Source organism: Caloenas nicobarica, chromosome 1 (genome assembly GCF_036013445.1).
Source record: "Caloenas nicobarica isolate bCalNic1 chromosome 1, bCalNic1.hap1, whole genome shotgun sequence".
In the NCBI taxonomy this organism is placed as follows: Eukaryota; Metazoa; Chordata; class Aves; order Columbiformes; family Columbidae; genus Caloenas; species Caloenas nicobarica.
The window spans coordinates 69,242,766-69,258,620 of NC_088245.1; the positions used below are offsets into that span (position 1 = coordinate 69,242,766).

The 15,855-nt window shown below is 43.3% G+C and overlaps 1 protein-coding gene across 7 annotated transcripts in view; it reads left to right on the forward strand.

The window, feature by feature from the left end:
* Positions 1 to 15,855, forward strand: part of RESF1 (retroelement silencing factor 1) — a 33,735-nt gene that overhangs the window by 8,871 nt on the left and 9,009 nt on the right. For 5 of the 7 annotated variants that reach the window (XM_065648249.1, XM_065648276.1, XM_065648296.1 and 2 more), the window contains 2 exons: positions 13,257 to 13,339; positions 14,932 to 14,995. The gene's annotated coding sequence lies outside the window, so the exon portion shown is untranslated. Of the gene's footprint in view, positions 1 to 8,473; positions 8,703 to 13,256; positions 13,340 to 14,931; positions 14,996 to 15,455; positions 15,669 to 15,855 lie in introns of all 7 variants that reach the window. The other 2 variants (XM_065648259.1, XM_065648267.1) reach the window with 2 other exon arrangements.

The following is a 15,855-nucleotide window of genomic DNA, read 5'->3' on the forward strand; positions in this document are numbered from 1 at the left end:
TCATCTTGACGCTCTAGAGATGGTGATCCAAAGTGAGACCTTTTGGAACTCTCTGGGACTGCAGGGGGCTGTGTGACCCAGTATCTCCCCCTGAGCTGGGATACCTGCCAGGGTAGATTTCGTGAGGGTTGAAAGATCATCCATTGACTGTTTCATGAGGACTCAAAGGCCTGATTTTGCCAGGTTCACCAGCCATCTGTTGATGAATGGCAGCACACAAAGTAATTCATGAAATTCACAAAAAGGGAAATTTTAATCATAGGTTAACCTGTGTATGAATGTGCAATTTGATTTAGAACTGTTTATCTGCATGTGTGTGATTTGATTTAACCTCTGTCTGTATGTGCAATTTGATTGAGGAAACTGTACGGTAAGTCTTTATGAACTCTGCTGTTCTTGACTTGTTAACTGTGTCGCTATTTTGATTGTAATAAATTCCATTAAATTGCTCTCTTAAATTGGCTGATGATTAAGTACTATTAAGAATTACGTAACCTAATCTTGTGATCTATCTCAAAAATATTAATAAATCCTAAATTGCTACCAAGCCAAAGCCATGTAAAAAATCACATTTGTGACACAAACAACCAAGATTAGAGTGGCTGGTGTTGAAATACATGTGTTTAGAGTTTTGGTCAATAAAAGGAAGCTTTTAATAATGAACAAGAATATTTTAAAAGTGTTATGAGTGCCTCATTTACACTTGTCACAGGAGAGATTCACACTGCCTAAAGAACCAGCACCAAAGGTAGCAGCGAAAGTCATTTTATTGAATTAAGATGTTGTAAAAGTGAGGCTTAAGAAAGTCCAATGGCAAGGTCCAATCTATTATGTACTGTACAGGGGATATAATAGTAATTCAAAAATACCAATACAAGTAATTCCCTGTGATATGAGGTTATATGTGATATTGATCTCTTGCCAAAGTTCTGCAGTTGGTAAGGGATCTCTCAACCTTGAGGAGTAACCTTGGGAGGCATCCCAACTCAAGAGGAGATCACTGCCATGCAGCCAGCTGCTTAGCGGGGAGAGCTCAAAAAGGCTCACTCAGGCTGTTGTATTTATGGAATAAAGCGGTTGGCTTGTAGTCAAATTGCATACAATGGAAAAGGTAAGCATTGAACTACTTGTACCCACAACTTCATTTGTTCCTTGACAAATTAGTCTTGGAAGAACCACCTGCTATTCATGTGTTAATCGCATGGTTGGTGTTCGGGTTTCCCAGCTCATATGCATCAAAGTTCACCATGTCACCTTGTTCCTGTGTGGATTCTCAAGGAACATGTTGGAACTAGAGAAGTTCTTGACCTGGTAATGGCCTCGGCCTTCATTTCCTTTGGGAGCCTGAACCAAACTATCGCTAATTTAGTCAAGGAGTTGAGTGTATCCTTCACACTCCACCCTGTGGCTACAGTCAATCCATTTTATCAACTCACAGAGTAATAGTACAGTTACCTCTTTTCTCTGTCATAAATATGCAACATATTGCAGATCAGTGGTAAGGGTACAATGAATTGATAACTTGCTTAATTTAAGCATTGCAATTAATGCTAATTATATACCATTGCACGGTCACTCAGTTGATTGCATATATATTGCATGTTGGATTAACGTAATTTGTTTCATTATTTGCTCAACTTGGATATACAGAATGATTATAAGCAACAAACACAATAAAGTCAAAACTAACAAACCCACAACTAGATGTAACACCAAATTCAAAGCTCCAGTTGCTGTTGGTGACCATTCAAGATCATAAACATGCACAGCCATTGCTGACATGGACAAGTACTGTCTTGGTGTGTTTGTCAGGGTCTACTGAGAAATGCCAGACTCCGCTAGGGAATTACGGCGCATATCAGAGGTTTCAGAGGAATTCCCTTCACACATGAGCCCTGTCCTGGATCAGGGATGTCATCTTCAATGTCTACTTATTGTTGTCCTGTGTTTCTCTGCCAAGCCTGTTGTCAGTGATCCATGGGATGGATCACAGATCCATCTTGATGTAAAGCCAGAGATAGGGTAGGTTCATTCAGTAGTAGCATCTCCTATAGTGAACGTGTAAGGAACAGCTAAGTCTGTGTTTGCATCATATGTAAAGTTTAACTAGGGCTGCCAGGCTTCTAGATGTGATTTGGTGTCAGTGACATTATTTCAGGCAACTTTGAGTTTCAGCAGGTGGGATTCTGCTGAGTTCAGTCTAGATACACTGGTTTGCAGTGTTAACTCTGCCTATTAGTTAGGATCCAAAAATAGCTGTTGTGTCTGATTTTTGCTGATCACATCAGTACCACCTTGTCCAGAGAAGGGCCACAAAGATTATCAGGGAGCTGGAACACCTCCACTGTGAGGACAGGCTGAGAGAGCTGGGGTTGTTTAGCTTAGAGAAGGCTACAGGGAGACCCTATAACAACCTTCCAGTTCTTAAAGGGGACCTACAAGGAAACTGGGGAGGGAGTCTTTTATCAGGGAGTGTTGTGACAGGACAAGGGGTAATGGCTTTAAACTAAAAGAGCGTAGACTTAGATTAGATATTAAGAAGAAATTCTTCACTGTGATCGTGATGAGACACTGGAACAGGCTGCCCAAAGAAGCTGTGGATGCTTCATCCCTGGAAGCATTCAAGGCCAGGTTGGATGAGGCTTTTTTGAGCAACCTGATCTTGTGGAAGGTGTCCCTACCTATGGCAGGGGATTGGAACTAGATGATCTTTAGGGTCTATTCCAACCCAAACTGTTCTGTGATTCTATTCTATATTTCAGTAACGATGGGGGATGGAGTTGAGGGTGAATTAGGAATAATAGTTGGAGAGTTGGTTGTGGTGAGGTCAGGAAGGGAAATACCAGTGGAACTCAGGCAAGAGAATAGTATTAAACTTAGTGATTAACACCTTAACCTAAAGGCACATAATGTCAACAGAGTGAGAAAGGTATAAAGGGCGCTCCAGAAAAGGGTTGGTACAGGCACATGGCACACTGATTGCTGGACCAGTTTAATGTCTGTTAGTATTTCCATAGTGCTGCTTGTGGGTAGCTAATTGCTGAAAGAGACCAGTTCTTCCCCACTGGGAACTGTGTAACAGGCCTGTGTGATGTTTTGTGCCGTGTCCAAGGGAAGACATATTTCATAGCATGCTGCGACTTTGACTAAGGCTTTAGCAGCAGGAAGACTCCAATGTTTGTGCGACCAGAGAGCTACCACAGTGGTTCTGTGGTGCAGATTGGAGATTTGTGCTAAAGTTTCCTCATTTTCATCTGCTACAATTGGCCTGTGGTTGGCTTTACCACAGGTGTCAGTGTTTGCCACCATTGCCACCCTTCTGATCACAGCATTCACATCAGCTTGGGCATTCCAAATGGCATTGGCCATGGGGCAAGCAAAATGGGAATCAACATGGCTGACAGCCAAAGAAGATGGGTGGGCATAGTCCTGTATTTATTCACAAAGAAGGTGGCCCCAAATATCCCCAGAATGGGTGTTGAAGAAGTGTGCTTTCCAAGAGGAAAGCCAATAGGTGCACCCTGCAAAAACAGCCCAAGAGCCACTGTAGACCTCCTGGTCATCAGAGGAGAAAATGACTAAGTGAAGGGCCAAGAGTTCAGCCTTCTGGGTGCTATCGTGGCAATCAAGTCTAACAGCTTGGTCATCTGCAGTGGTATGCCCAAACCAGGGATTATGGTGAAGGATTGTGGAGGCTTCAGTAAACCAGGCATCCTTCTGTGGTGTGTTGAAAGGATAGGCTTCTGTAATAGGTGAGTCTGAGGGGTTGTTTATAGCTGAAAGAGAAGGAGGTGAAAATCGGGACTAAAGAAGGCCTAAAGGTTGGATTCTGATAGCAGAGAAAGCAGGAACCCAGTGCTGAGTGGTAATGGGTTGCACACATCCTTCAGGGAAAGGGAAGTGTGAAGGACACTGCAAAGAATAGGTTGTAAAACCATCCAGTGTAAGAAGGCAATCCACAAGGGCTTTGTCGATATCAGAAAGGACAAGTAAGGTGGTATGTAAAGCACAATGCCATTCCCCACCTGAGGCTTACACATCTTGCCACCCTTTGCTGCCTCAAGGGATTGGTTTAGGCGTAGACTGTGCTGGACCCTGTGTTCTAGTCCACCAGTAGGAGTGAGGGGTCCCAAATACCAATATTGTTGAATACTTTTAGGAAAAGGGTTTGGGCCTGTTGGCGACTCATGTTCCAGTCTCAGGTGAAATGTATGCACAGCAAGGAACAGAGAGGATGGGCTAGCTGACTAAAACCCAGGCCTGTCACAACAGAAGTGTAAAGAGCCCAAGAGACTCTGATGTTTGCATTTGGAGGAGGGAATATGTTGAGTAAAGAAAACAGATTGCAAAACACTTTTTCAGGAACACCTTTGGTATGTGCACACAAGAAAACTCCTTTAAAAAGAACCCAAATACCTTACATTCTGGGCAGAACCCTGGCATTTACCAGGAGAAATATGAAGTTCCCAGTGTTCTTTGAGGGCTGAAATTTGGGATTATACCTTGTGCAGCAGATTCCCATCTGTGTCTGCTTATGAAAATGTCATCAGTATACTGGGGGGTGAGAGACATCAGGAGTGGGAGAAGTTTCAGCTAGGGTTGACCATGAGCAATGGTGGGATGATAGCAAGAGCCTTAAGGTAAATGAGTAAAGGTTTAATGAATGCACTTCCAAGTACAAGCAAAGTGAGCTTGGTTGTCCAAGTGAGTGGGACACTGGGAGAACACATCTTTAATGTCCAAGCCTGCTATGCAATAGTTAAGAGGAATTGATTATTTCAGCAGCTATTGGGGCTGCAGTAGGAGGCAGAGAGGAGCAGAATTTATGTCTTGGTAGTCACTGATCAGATGCTGGAACCTGCTGGGTTTGTGCGCTGACTGGATGGGGCTGTTAAAAGGGGGGGGTGTGTGCAAGTGAATACTGCCTATTTTTTCCAGTTCTGTGAGAAGGGAGATAATGAGTTCTGGGGCTTGCAGGTTCACGAGGTGTTAACAGCATGGGTCATTGGAGGTGGGGATGCTTCTCAGAATACCCAAACTAGGGGGAGTTTTCGTTCAGAAGTACCTTCCATTGAGCATCACGGAAGTTCTGGTCTCTGAGTAGTTCCATATGTAGAAGTAAAATAGCTATTGCCTCATAGGCCTTTGCAGGCCTCTCTAGTTAAGAAGTATCTGCAGCGTTACCTAATGGACTCACTGTATAAGTGTGACCTGATTATTGAAGGAAGTACTGTCTGAAGTTTATCTGAAGTAATCGGTATGTTACTATTTTTTGTGGTAATTTAGTACATCCTGCTTACCTGATGCATAGCTGTAGTTTTGCGAAAAACAAGTTGTGTAACCCAGAAGTATATAAACTCTGTCACTGCCCCAGCTGGGTAAAAGTTTGTGTCAGGCTGCCACTCTGCTGCTCTTCATTGTCCTTTGTAGCTACAGTAACGCACTGTTGCTGTTCTGACATGAATAGAATTGTGTTTGGGTTATTCCACAATGGATGTTAGAACCTCCAGAAAACTTCAGATCCTCAGGCTGGCTGTCTGTTAGGGAGGGCACACTTGACTGACTATGGGAAGGGTGGAAGGGGCTCCCGTGAACACATCAACTGCTACAGAGGGTGAGGGAGGTGGTCCCTTCCAGTGTGATCAACTGAAGGCAGAATTCTGAGTGTCCATGAGGACAAACAAATGGTGGCATCACTGGTGGTGTCTGCCTCTGGATGGGAAGTCTCTGTCAGCTGTAACCTCTGTGCCACCTGAGAAGGATCAGCAGGTTCTGACCAGCTCCCCTGGGGTTCTAGTTATCTGTCTGATAAGTCTGGGTAACCAAGGGCTGGGGATTTTCCAGTTTCCAGCTGATGAACTGGCAGGAGGTACACTAGGGGCCCTTGCTAAGGCTCTGGAGGGAAAAGGCGTGTCATGGTAGGGTTTGTTGGCAAAAGCCAGTAAAACAGATGTTGGGACTCTGTGGACTGCCTGTTTGGGAATGCACAAGGCCAAACAGGCTTTCCACACTTCGTGGTCAGGGCCCTTTTGCATAAGCTTAGGGGGATTTTTAACTGGACACAAGGGCATTTGGTGGTAACTACAGCTGCAGAGGAGGGAGGATGACAAAATGAGCACAGCATAAATTAACTTTACTAATGGTTGGGACCATGTGGCACTGGGCACTGTGCCTGTAAATCTAGTGCCTGTCGATGTTAATTGGCTCTGAGTAGACCAGGACCTTTTTTGACTAGTGGGTGCTGCTGGGCCTCAAAGGGATGGCAACCTGATAGGGCTTTGTCTGGCACAGGGGCCTAATCTAAAGTGTGTTTGATAACCAACTTACCTGTGCTTAATGCCAAATCTATGGGACTGGCCCAGGGAGTAGTCAGTGGGCCTCAGTCATCTTGGGGCCTTTACCTTTGAGCACACGCTAGTGATGACTGAAAGACAGAGTATGTATTTTTCACTGGAGTTTGTAGTTGGATTCCAGACCCTAAAGGAGCATCCAGGCTTCTGATTCTGAAATTCAGATGATATCCCCCCATCATGTGACATATTTGCAAGACAGGTGAAATAAACCACAGTAACAGATTTGTGAGTCTGCTTGCTTGATTTGACTAAGTCTATGCCTGTGAAAGAGCACACAGAAACACAGTTGCAACGCCTCCATTAGCATCCATTAGCAATTTTAATCGTTCGTGTGATTTGTAAGTCCAGTCAGGCTTCAAGGGAGGAATTTGACATACAATTTTCTGAAGTCAAATTGGACCGAATATTTCTGCCCCAGTTGTCTTGATCAATATGTAAAGCTTCATGTATTTTTGTTTCAGAAACTCCCTTTTAAGCATCTTCCAGCCACCTGTCAAGTTTTTCCCTGGGCAGATACTGCCACCACAGGGACCCTGTGGCCTTCTCATTTCTCCACAGTCATGTGAAGGCTTCTAACACAGGCAGTGGCAAGAGTCTTGTCTGTCCCAGCCCAAATGTCCTGCTGGGCTTAAGATATTAATTTCTGTAGGGAGACAACTTGGGCTTCCACCGCATTTGAGTGGTGCTCAGCGTTTCTAAGACCATGAGCTAAGGGAAATAGGCAGGGTAACTTTTCCTTTATGCTTTCATCTTTCTGACTTTCTCTAATGAAAGAAGGGAACAGGTAGTTCCCTCCATAAGAGCATCTGGTGCCCACAGGTGGGTCAAGGCCCCAGAGCATTTCAGGCACTTGCCGTGAGGCTGGGGCCAATCAGGGTGCCATGTGCTGCATCCCTCTGACAGTGGAGTGGAGGGGCTTGAGGCAGCCTGGTTGAGTTAGATTCAAGATATAGTAACCGACACCAGACTAACAGCTTTAGGGATAAAAACTGGTCTCAAATAGCAGGACAGTAACAAGTATCAATCAGTAGTACACTTATCTGGGTCAAAATAATTTTAAATCCAGTAATTCAGTAATACTGGGCTAAACTTAATTCAGTAAATCCAATTTAATCTAAAACTTAATATTGGGGTCTGCAAAGACTTGCATGAGCATGGTTATCAGGCAAGACAGCAGGAAGCAGGGCAGGGCTTCTTCAGATAAGCAACTTGACCAGCCAACAGGCCTGAGGAATTAGAAATTTTCTGGTCAGACTGTCCAAATTTTATTGTTGAGTCATGAAGGCACTATCTGGACTTGCTGACCTGTCATCACATCCCATCTCTGCTCCCTTCTGTGCTGCTTCTTTCCTTTGTGCGCACAGAAATACCATATAATACATTAGTAACCCCACGTTTCCACCCCTTCCTTTTGTGACTCAGTGGGGGCAAGTGTGGCTGTCGTGCCCTGGCTGTGCAATACTGGGCTACTGTCTATGCTGCACACCCCCAAGGGTGTCAGGTGCAGAGAAGAGTTTAGTTGTGGAGTCTCTTCCTTCAATCTGTGGTTTCTCTTTGAAATGGAAATACTGTGTTCTTTTCAGAAATTGGGAAATTTCATGTAGCTGAAACTGGAAGGAGAGTTTGTAGGGCTAAAACTGGATATTGACCCTCTTTCCTGGTTGCGCTACAGAATTCTGGTGGGAAGATAGGAAAGTGATGCAACTAAGTGCATTGCAGATGTTGTTAGACTTGTATATTTTGTGATGTTTTATGCAGAGGTGCAGCTTCCTCCCTGGCAATCCACTCACTCACAGAAGGTCAGTTCCAAAACATCAAGGGTTAAGCAGGACAGGCTGCCCAGCTGTGCCTGAGGGTGAGTGGGCAGGAGTCTTTGGCAATTAAGAAAATGGGCTGGATGGACAGTCAGGCTCAAGTGCTTCTGAATCCATTGGACCTTCTTCCCTGGCATTTGCGATGGCCTGGGGGTGCATCAGGGTGCAGTTCCCCTTCCAGACATGGTACCACAGTCTCCTTTGGGGGACAAGTGCCTGGAGCAGCCAGGAAGAGCTGTGAGCTGTCACTGCCCTGGGTGGCCTTTCCAAGGTAATGGCTCTCTGATGTCTCCCTTTTCTTCCCAGGAGAAGCAGCCATCTACCACTCCCAGACTCAGCCCGGTACTCACAGCAACCCTGATTGCCTACCGGTGCTGCCCCAAACATCTCTTCCGACTGAAGAGCCCCTTTCTGTTAACACGTGTAAACCTGAAAAGGCTTTGTAAGAATCTATGTAAATAGCAGGAGGAAGGAAGGAGACCAGACAGGTCCGTATTGCACTCCAGGGACCCTGACTCCACTCACCACAGGACAGGTATAAATTCTCCTCACTTTATTCATGTGAGAAAGTAAAGCTGGCTTGCTTTCACTCTTTCACACTTTCTTTTTTACTGAATACTCAGAGACTTCAGTCACTTGTGTCTGCTGTAAGTTTCTTTAGATTGGAATTCGATAATCTCCCAGGTTCTGGGAGACCCCCTTGCCAGGAGAATTCCTGGGGATATAGCCCCTATTTGATGTTAAATTAGTAACACTCAAATTCAAAGGGCTGACTAAAGATCTGGTTGTTCATTACTGTAATTCCTGATACACCACCAGCTATTTTTAAGGAGCCCTGTAGTGAACTGTGTATGCTTGTACATTCATGTTCCTGTATCTTATTTTTTTGTCAAATAAGACTCTGAATTTGACTACCATGATTTGCGTGTCTCACTGGGAATTTGGACCTTAAGCCCGTCCACTTGGTACCCAGGACTGTGGAGATCCCAAATGTGTGGGGACCTGTGAGGAAACAATCCAGACCAAGCAGAGCCTTGGGCTTGTCTCACAAGGGTAAAATGACACTCCTAGGCAGTGACCACAGAAAGCACCAAGGGGAGTGATGTATAAACCACTCCTGGGGAGCCCCAGTTGGAGCACTCCTGAGGATCTGCTGGCCCGTGCCTTGGTCATCTCCCCTTAACTTGGGACTCAAGGTGAGGCTACTTTTCTGGGAAATGAGTGATACCTATTAGGTAGATGATGAGGAGTTTGGAATAGAAGCAGGATAGTCTTCACTCACAGCATGGTAGAATGGTTACCTACTTAATGAGTGTCTTATCCCAATAAATCTCACTTTGTGCCTTGGAACCTTATTCCTTCAAGGGGTGGATAGTGGCAGAGGATCTGACTCTGACAGTACCATTTGAACTAATTTACCCACAGCAGTTTAATTTTTGCACTCTCTGAGCGTACATGTGTGTCTTTGTCACATGTGCAAGCCCTACACATAGGATTAGTGCCTAGAGAGAGGCTGCTTTTTAATGCTGTTGTGCGGGGAAGAACCCCACCATGGACTCAGACCTGAGAAGGCGGAGGAAGAAATGCAACCGACTCAGTATGAGTGATAAAGCATACTTCAATTTATTAATAAGTTGCACACACTTATATAGTCCCTTAGATAATTATGCCTACTAGTCATTCAATAATTGGAGAGAATACATAAGTAGCCCAACCCCCCTTGCGGTTTCTCTGGTATGCAAGTTCCTCTTCTTCCCGGAGCTAGTTCCTCAAGGTCGTTTACCGAAACTCCTCTTTGCCCGTAAGTAACCCGGGTTACCCTTGGTCAGTACTTTTCCATCAGCAGTTTCTGACTCTTGCTCACCGAGGCCTACCGAGGCCTACTCATGCTAACTAGAACAAGCTTTCCTGATACAGCAGATCACTGGACCCATGCCCCTTTTCCCGTAGCCATTCCCCAACACTGTTGTACTGGGTGTTCAGGTTAACTGTTTACATGAGTAGACTCAGAAAAGTTTAAAGGATACTGTCATTTAATTTGAAGAGGCTTATTCTTAGTTTGTATTTCTCATTTTATATATGTATATATAGATAAACTTATGTCCAGTTTGATTTAAGAAAAAAAAAGTGGGAGCTCAGAACACAGTTTTAACTTAAATTCCCATACGTAAGTGGTACGCCGTTTTCAGCGAAGCATATTGGTTTGAATGTGATGCCATGTGCAGTTACCTCCAGGCTTCAGCCGGATCTTATTTGGCCAGCTTAAAACACAGAGCAAGCCTGTACTTAGACAAACAGACAAGGCTCAATACCTAAATGGAAATAAGTAGTATGTTTATTAGTTAACCCTTACATTTAAATCATCACCTTGCAAACTTGAGGCAGATGAACTACTTTTATTCACATTGCTTTCTATGCCATGCACTACTTCCTAACTATTTATGTCCCACATTTATTTATTTATACTTATATGGTGTGGAGAGATTGTTGTTGGACAGCTTCAGTGCTGCCTGCGCTCTCCACCAGCTTGTCCCAGGACAGCCATGGCACTGGAGCACAAGGATCAATTTGTAGCAGTCAATACCTTTAATGTCTTCAGGGCGCTGAATTTCATCACGGTGTGCTGGGACAGTTGATTGACTAGCACAGAAGTCATTATGCTAGGGAAGAAGATGAGCTCTTAATTCAAGTATCTGTTATCTAAAACTAATAAATCGGTAGTTCTAAATAAAGCATATCAGCCATGGACTTTACAGGGCTGCAGACAGCATTGAACTGTACTGGGTGTGGCTGGTATGGAGTTAGTTTTCTTCACAGCATCTGTGTGGTGCTGGGTTTTGGATCTGTGCCTAAAACATAGTTGGTAACTCAGCCGTGTCTTGGCAGTTGCTGAGCAGTGCTTGCACAGTGCCAAGGCCGCCTCTGTTTCCCACTTTGTCCCTCCACAGCAAGTGGAATGAGAGTAGGCAAAGGCTGTGAGGGGACGCAGCCAGGACAGGTGACCCAAGTTGGTGAAAGGGGATATTCCATGCAGTATAGCCTCATGATCACCAATAAAAAACAGATGGAGGAAGAAGTGGGGTTTGGATTCCAGGGTGGCTGTTGCTCAAAGTCTAGCTGGGCATCGGTCTGCTTGTGTGAGATAGTGAGTGGTTTCCTCTGTGTTGCTTATTTCCAGCCCCTGCCTTGCCTTTCCTTTACCTGTTAAAACGCTCTTTATCTCGATCCTTGAATTTTCTCACTTTTTGTGCTTCCAATTTTCTCTCCTTTCCTGCTTGTGGGTGAGCAAGCGGCTGTATGGATGCTTGGCTGCTGGCTGAAGTCAACCTACCACAAACCCTGCTATGGTTACATCAGAGGAGTTGGGCTCCCATGGACCTATCCTGCTAAGTAACTGGGAAGAGATCAGCCCTATATTGGCTGTCACACTGATAAATATGAGGTTTTGCTGACCACAGTTCACATCAGGGTACAACGCTAGCTTCCTCCTTATCAGTGAATCTGGATGAAGTACACTTCAATGCTTTTGAAAAGCGATGAGGTCTACAGGTGGCTGTTTCTCCAGAGTGATCAAAGAATCTTCCACAGAGTTGGCTTTGTGCTGAGTTTATATTACTAGTCCCCTGATGACTGGATCACCCGATCAAATACCCTTTATTTGTTGTCATTCTTTTAATTTCCTGTTGCTGGACACTTCCTCATGGTACTTCTGGGTTACCGATGTTACTCATCTCCAGGTGAATATTGTTTACTTCTTTCCACTAATCATGCCTAAGGTCAGTCTGTTAGCAGGAGCAAATGTATAGCAGTGTTACCTAATGGAGGATGACTATACAAACATTGCAGTGATTTTTTGTTTTGTTTTGTTTTAAATAGCCCAAGCACTGCAGTGTACAATTGCAATTAAAAAAACCCTGCATGAATACAGTAGTGTATGGTTATAGTAAACTGTAGTAGAGAACTATTCTACTCATGTAGTTTATTAAAGATTGAAGCGGTTTATTAAGAACATGTAATTAAGTGGCTAACACTCAACTATATTTTTGGAAGGAAAATTGCTAACATAACAAGTAAACCACAAAATGCGACACTTTAAAAATGCTAAGTATCTACAGTTTCTGGAAGCACCCACTGTTTCTGAACACCCTTCTTTTATACCAGAAAGTTCTAATCTCTCTCTTTTTGTGACATGCATCTCTCCACCTTCCCCTGCTGTATGGCGTACAAGCACATGCCCTCTTCTTGTACACACCTTCTGTGGGTGATGGGGTTGCTTCAGCTTTATGTGAGCATTTGCTGTTCCCTATAACCCGCTGATCCCCTTGCTGGTGAGAAGGCATCTGAGTTTGCATGCACACAGCTGAGCTGTGGGTCCCTACTTGTTTTGCTATGCACTGTCAGTCCTCTAGCTGAATAAATGCTGGTCTCCTTACAGCATCTTATGGAGATGATGCTCTGTCTGGCACAGGTGGAAGTTGTGATGTTCACAGGGTGACTTTGGGCAATGTCACACAGATATTGATGACTGTTTCCACTCCAAAGTGTTTTGTTAAAAAAAAAAAAACAACATGTTTCTCTTATACTTCTGTTGAATCCTTTTTTGTTTGAAAAGTGTCTTTGAGCTTCCCCAGCTACTGTTTAACCCAGGCAATGATTGCATTCTTCTTCAACACCATCAACTGGTTGATGACCATCTTCCCTTTTGACTCGATCAATTTTGGGCAGATGCCCTCCAGATAAATTAGCGTTTTGCACACATACACACAAAGAATGCACACTTGCATTCTGACCTTACCAGGTATTGTTATCCAGTACATTTGTCAGGGGTCAACTATAAGAGCAACGCCAGAATAAGTTCTCCTGACCTGTTATGGTCCAAAAGATCCTTGTATTGGCACTTAAGAGACCATGCTCATGGCATGGGTGCTCCAGGAACATCTGTCCTTTTGTGTTGACATAGCCTGGAGAAGGATGCTTGCCACCATAACTGTTGATTTTTCAGGTGGTTGAGATCTTCAGTGTTGTGATCCTCTGCTGCTGGTCTTAACCCACAGTTGGTGAGTTATCTTTTTATGTCCTTTAATTGCAGCAACCTGTTGTCTTCTGCAGTTGCTTACTCCATTTGAACTGGTTGCCCATGTTCCCTGGTGAATCACAGAAAATAACTGACAGGTGAGTAGTTTACCCTGATGATCATCGTGCAGGTGTCTTACCTGCTCTATTGTTGCATTTACCATTTAATGAGAATGCTACATACATTAACGCTAAATTAGCAGTTTGGTCACTGCCAAGCTGCTCTCTGCAGAAATGGTAAATGTTTGCTCGGGGCTGGTCATTCACTTACTGTCCAGTCTCGGCACAGTAGTTCCCACACTATGGTTCTGTGGCCTCCTGCTGCATTTATTTTAACTTTCTCTTCCAGCAATGTGTAGGACAAGAGATGCAACCTCATGAGTCTTTACTGTGTGTCCCACTATCCTTTTGACTGGTGACAGTGAACTGGTTTTGGCTGTGCTTTCTATACACTTGAAGAGTCAACAGCTACTGTGATCTTGGTTTGCCTCTCACAGGTCCAACGCAACATTGCCAAGTCTCATACTCTCCCTTTGTTTTCGCTGTTTAGGTGTTTTTTTGGCTCCAGTGTGCAGGTGTACAGATTTTAATGTTAAGTTACAGTGTTCAGTTAATGAAATATTAAATTTTTGCTGGCATGTCTTACCCAATCTAATAGATCAAAAGCCTGTAACAATTTATTCTGTGTTTTAGGCTTCATTTGTTTTTCTTGGTATTTTTCTGGAGGAGGGTCTCTAAGAAGTAATCAATAACAAACATTGCCAATAAAAATTGAGGTCTTTCCTATCAGAAATGAGCTTAGATGTTTTGTGTAGATTAAGGCTATTAGAAAACTGAAGCAAATGTAGCCTTCTACTGTTTGGATGTGGTGTTCCTTTTCCCCTAAACCAGAAACCTGTAACAGTTGAATTCACTGGTCTTTATATAGGTGGCCCAAATTCCCCTCAGATCTCTCTCTGAGGTGAACGCGGGGTGTCTCCACAGAGTGATTCAGGGATGTTACATAAGATGGGGCCAGATACTTACCCCAAACTATTTGGTAGAGGAGCTTAGGTGGTGGTGTTTTAGTCACATGATATGATTTGTTGAAGAGCTGTGTTGTTACTCCTGTGTTCAGTGGGGGGCATCTCCATTCCCTTTCTATGCACCATCAATGAAAAATTGGTAGTTGCCTATGTAGTAGATGCTGATGATTTCTGAGGCTCGTGGTCAAAGTGAGAAAGCAGCAGGTGAAGGAGTGAAGCAGGTATGTGTGAGGAAGTCTCTTTTCTTTGTCTTTTGGAGTCTTGTACTGATACTGATCTTCTCAAATCTTCTTTTGAAGACAAGTGCTTTCTGCCAAATATCACTTTTTAAAGTACCATAGTTTGTATTAAAGTTATAAAAAAATTTCAGGTTGTGATCACAGTTGCTAACTTAGTTTTCTTAATCCAAGTAATAGTGATGATGAACTAAGGTTGTACTCCTCATTTTTATGGTCTTGATTGTGACAAGAATTGGGTTTTACTCGTGGCTAAGTTGTGTGTTCCATGTAGTCAAAGTTTCTTCTCTCTTTACAATTACTACTAATTGGCATCTTAATCTTGTTTACATATCTCAGTCATGTTTCTGGAATGTATAAATGTCTTAAATTTCTTCAGCAGTTATCTAACTCAAAGATGTGATTGTTTTATGCCCTGGTTGTTTTTCAGGAAATATCCAGTGTAATATTAGCAGTCTGAAATCTTTAGCTTGGATGCAAAAGTCTGCATCACTGTAAGTATTGCCTTAATACTGTTGTTGATGTTTTATTAATTTCATATGCAAATTTGTTTTCCTGTTTACTTTTGTTATTGGTGTCCTTTGAGAGCAGAGAAAGTAAAAAGAAAGAGTGAAGGAAGATAGAGCGATCTTTGAATCTTGGTAATAACATCTGGAAATTCTAGCTTTGTGGCTCTTATGTGCTAGATCTGAGTGGTGCTTCTAATGCCCAAGTTTGAAATCAGGAGAGTCCTAAAATCTAAAAGAGCCCATGAAAAAAAGTCGGGAGCCTTTGGTGATCTGGGAGAAATGACCTGAAATATTTTGTTGAAGTTGTCTAACACCCTGCACGAAGCGAGGTGTTTGTTCTGTCCTAGGTGGGTTTGACCATACTGAGAGGAACTTACTGAGATACAAACAGCATTCATGCTTATTGGTGGTTGTCGGGTTTTTTTGCACTTTTCTATTTTTGAAGACTGAAACAGTGTTTGGCTTTGAAGATGACGTCTCTAAGAACTTCCCAGAGATTCTTCAGAAATAACATGCTTATTCAGTTGGACTTGTTAAAAGATGTAAATTCTGGAATATAATGTGTGAAGAGTTAGAGATTTGTGACTTGGTCACCTTTTGGAGGTGTACTTACTGCAGCAGCAGAGATGATGGTGTTATCTCCATACTTCATACTTGAGTAAGTTCATGCTACCAAACAGAATTAGGGCTGGTTTACTTTTAGCTACATGTATTGTTAACTAGAGTCACAGACTTGTGTTTCTCAAAAATTAGTAACTACCCACAGTGTCAGGCAAGAGCAAATGACATGTAAGATAAAAGTGGGCCACACTATTATGAGAGATCTTTACTGAACCCAAATTCAT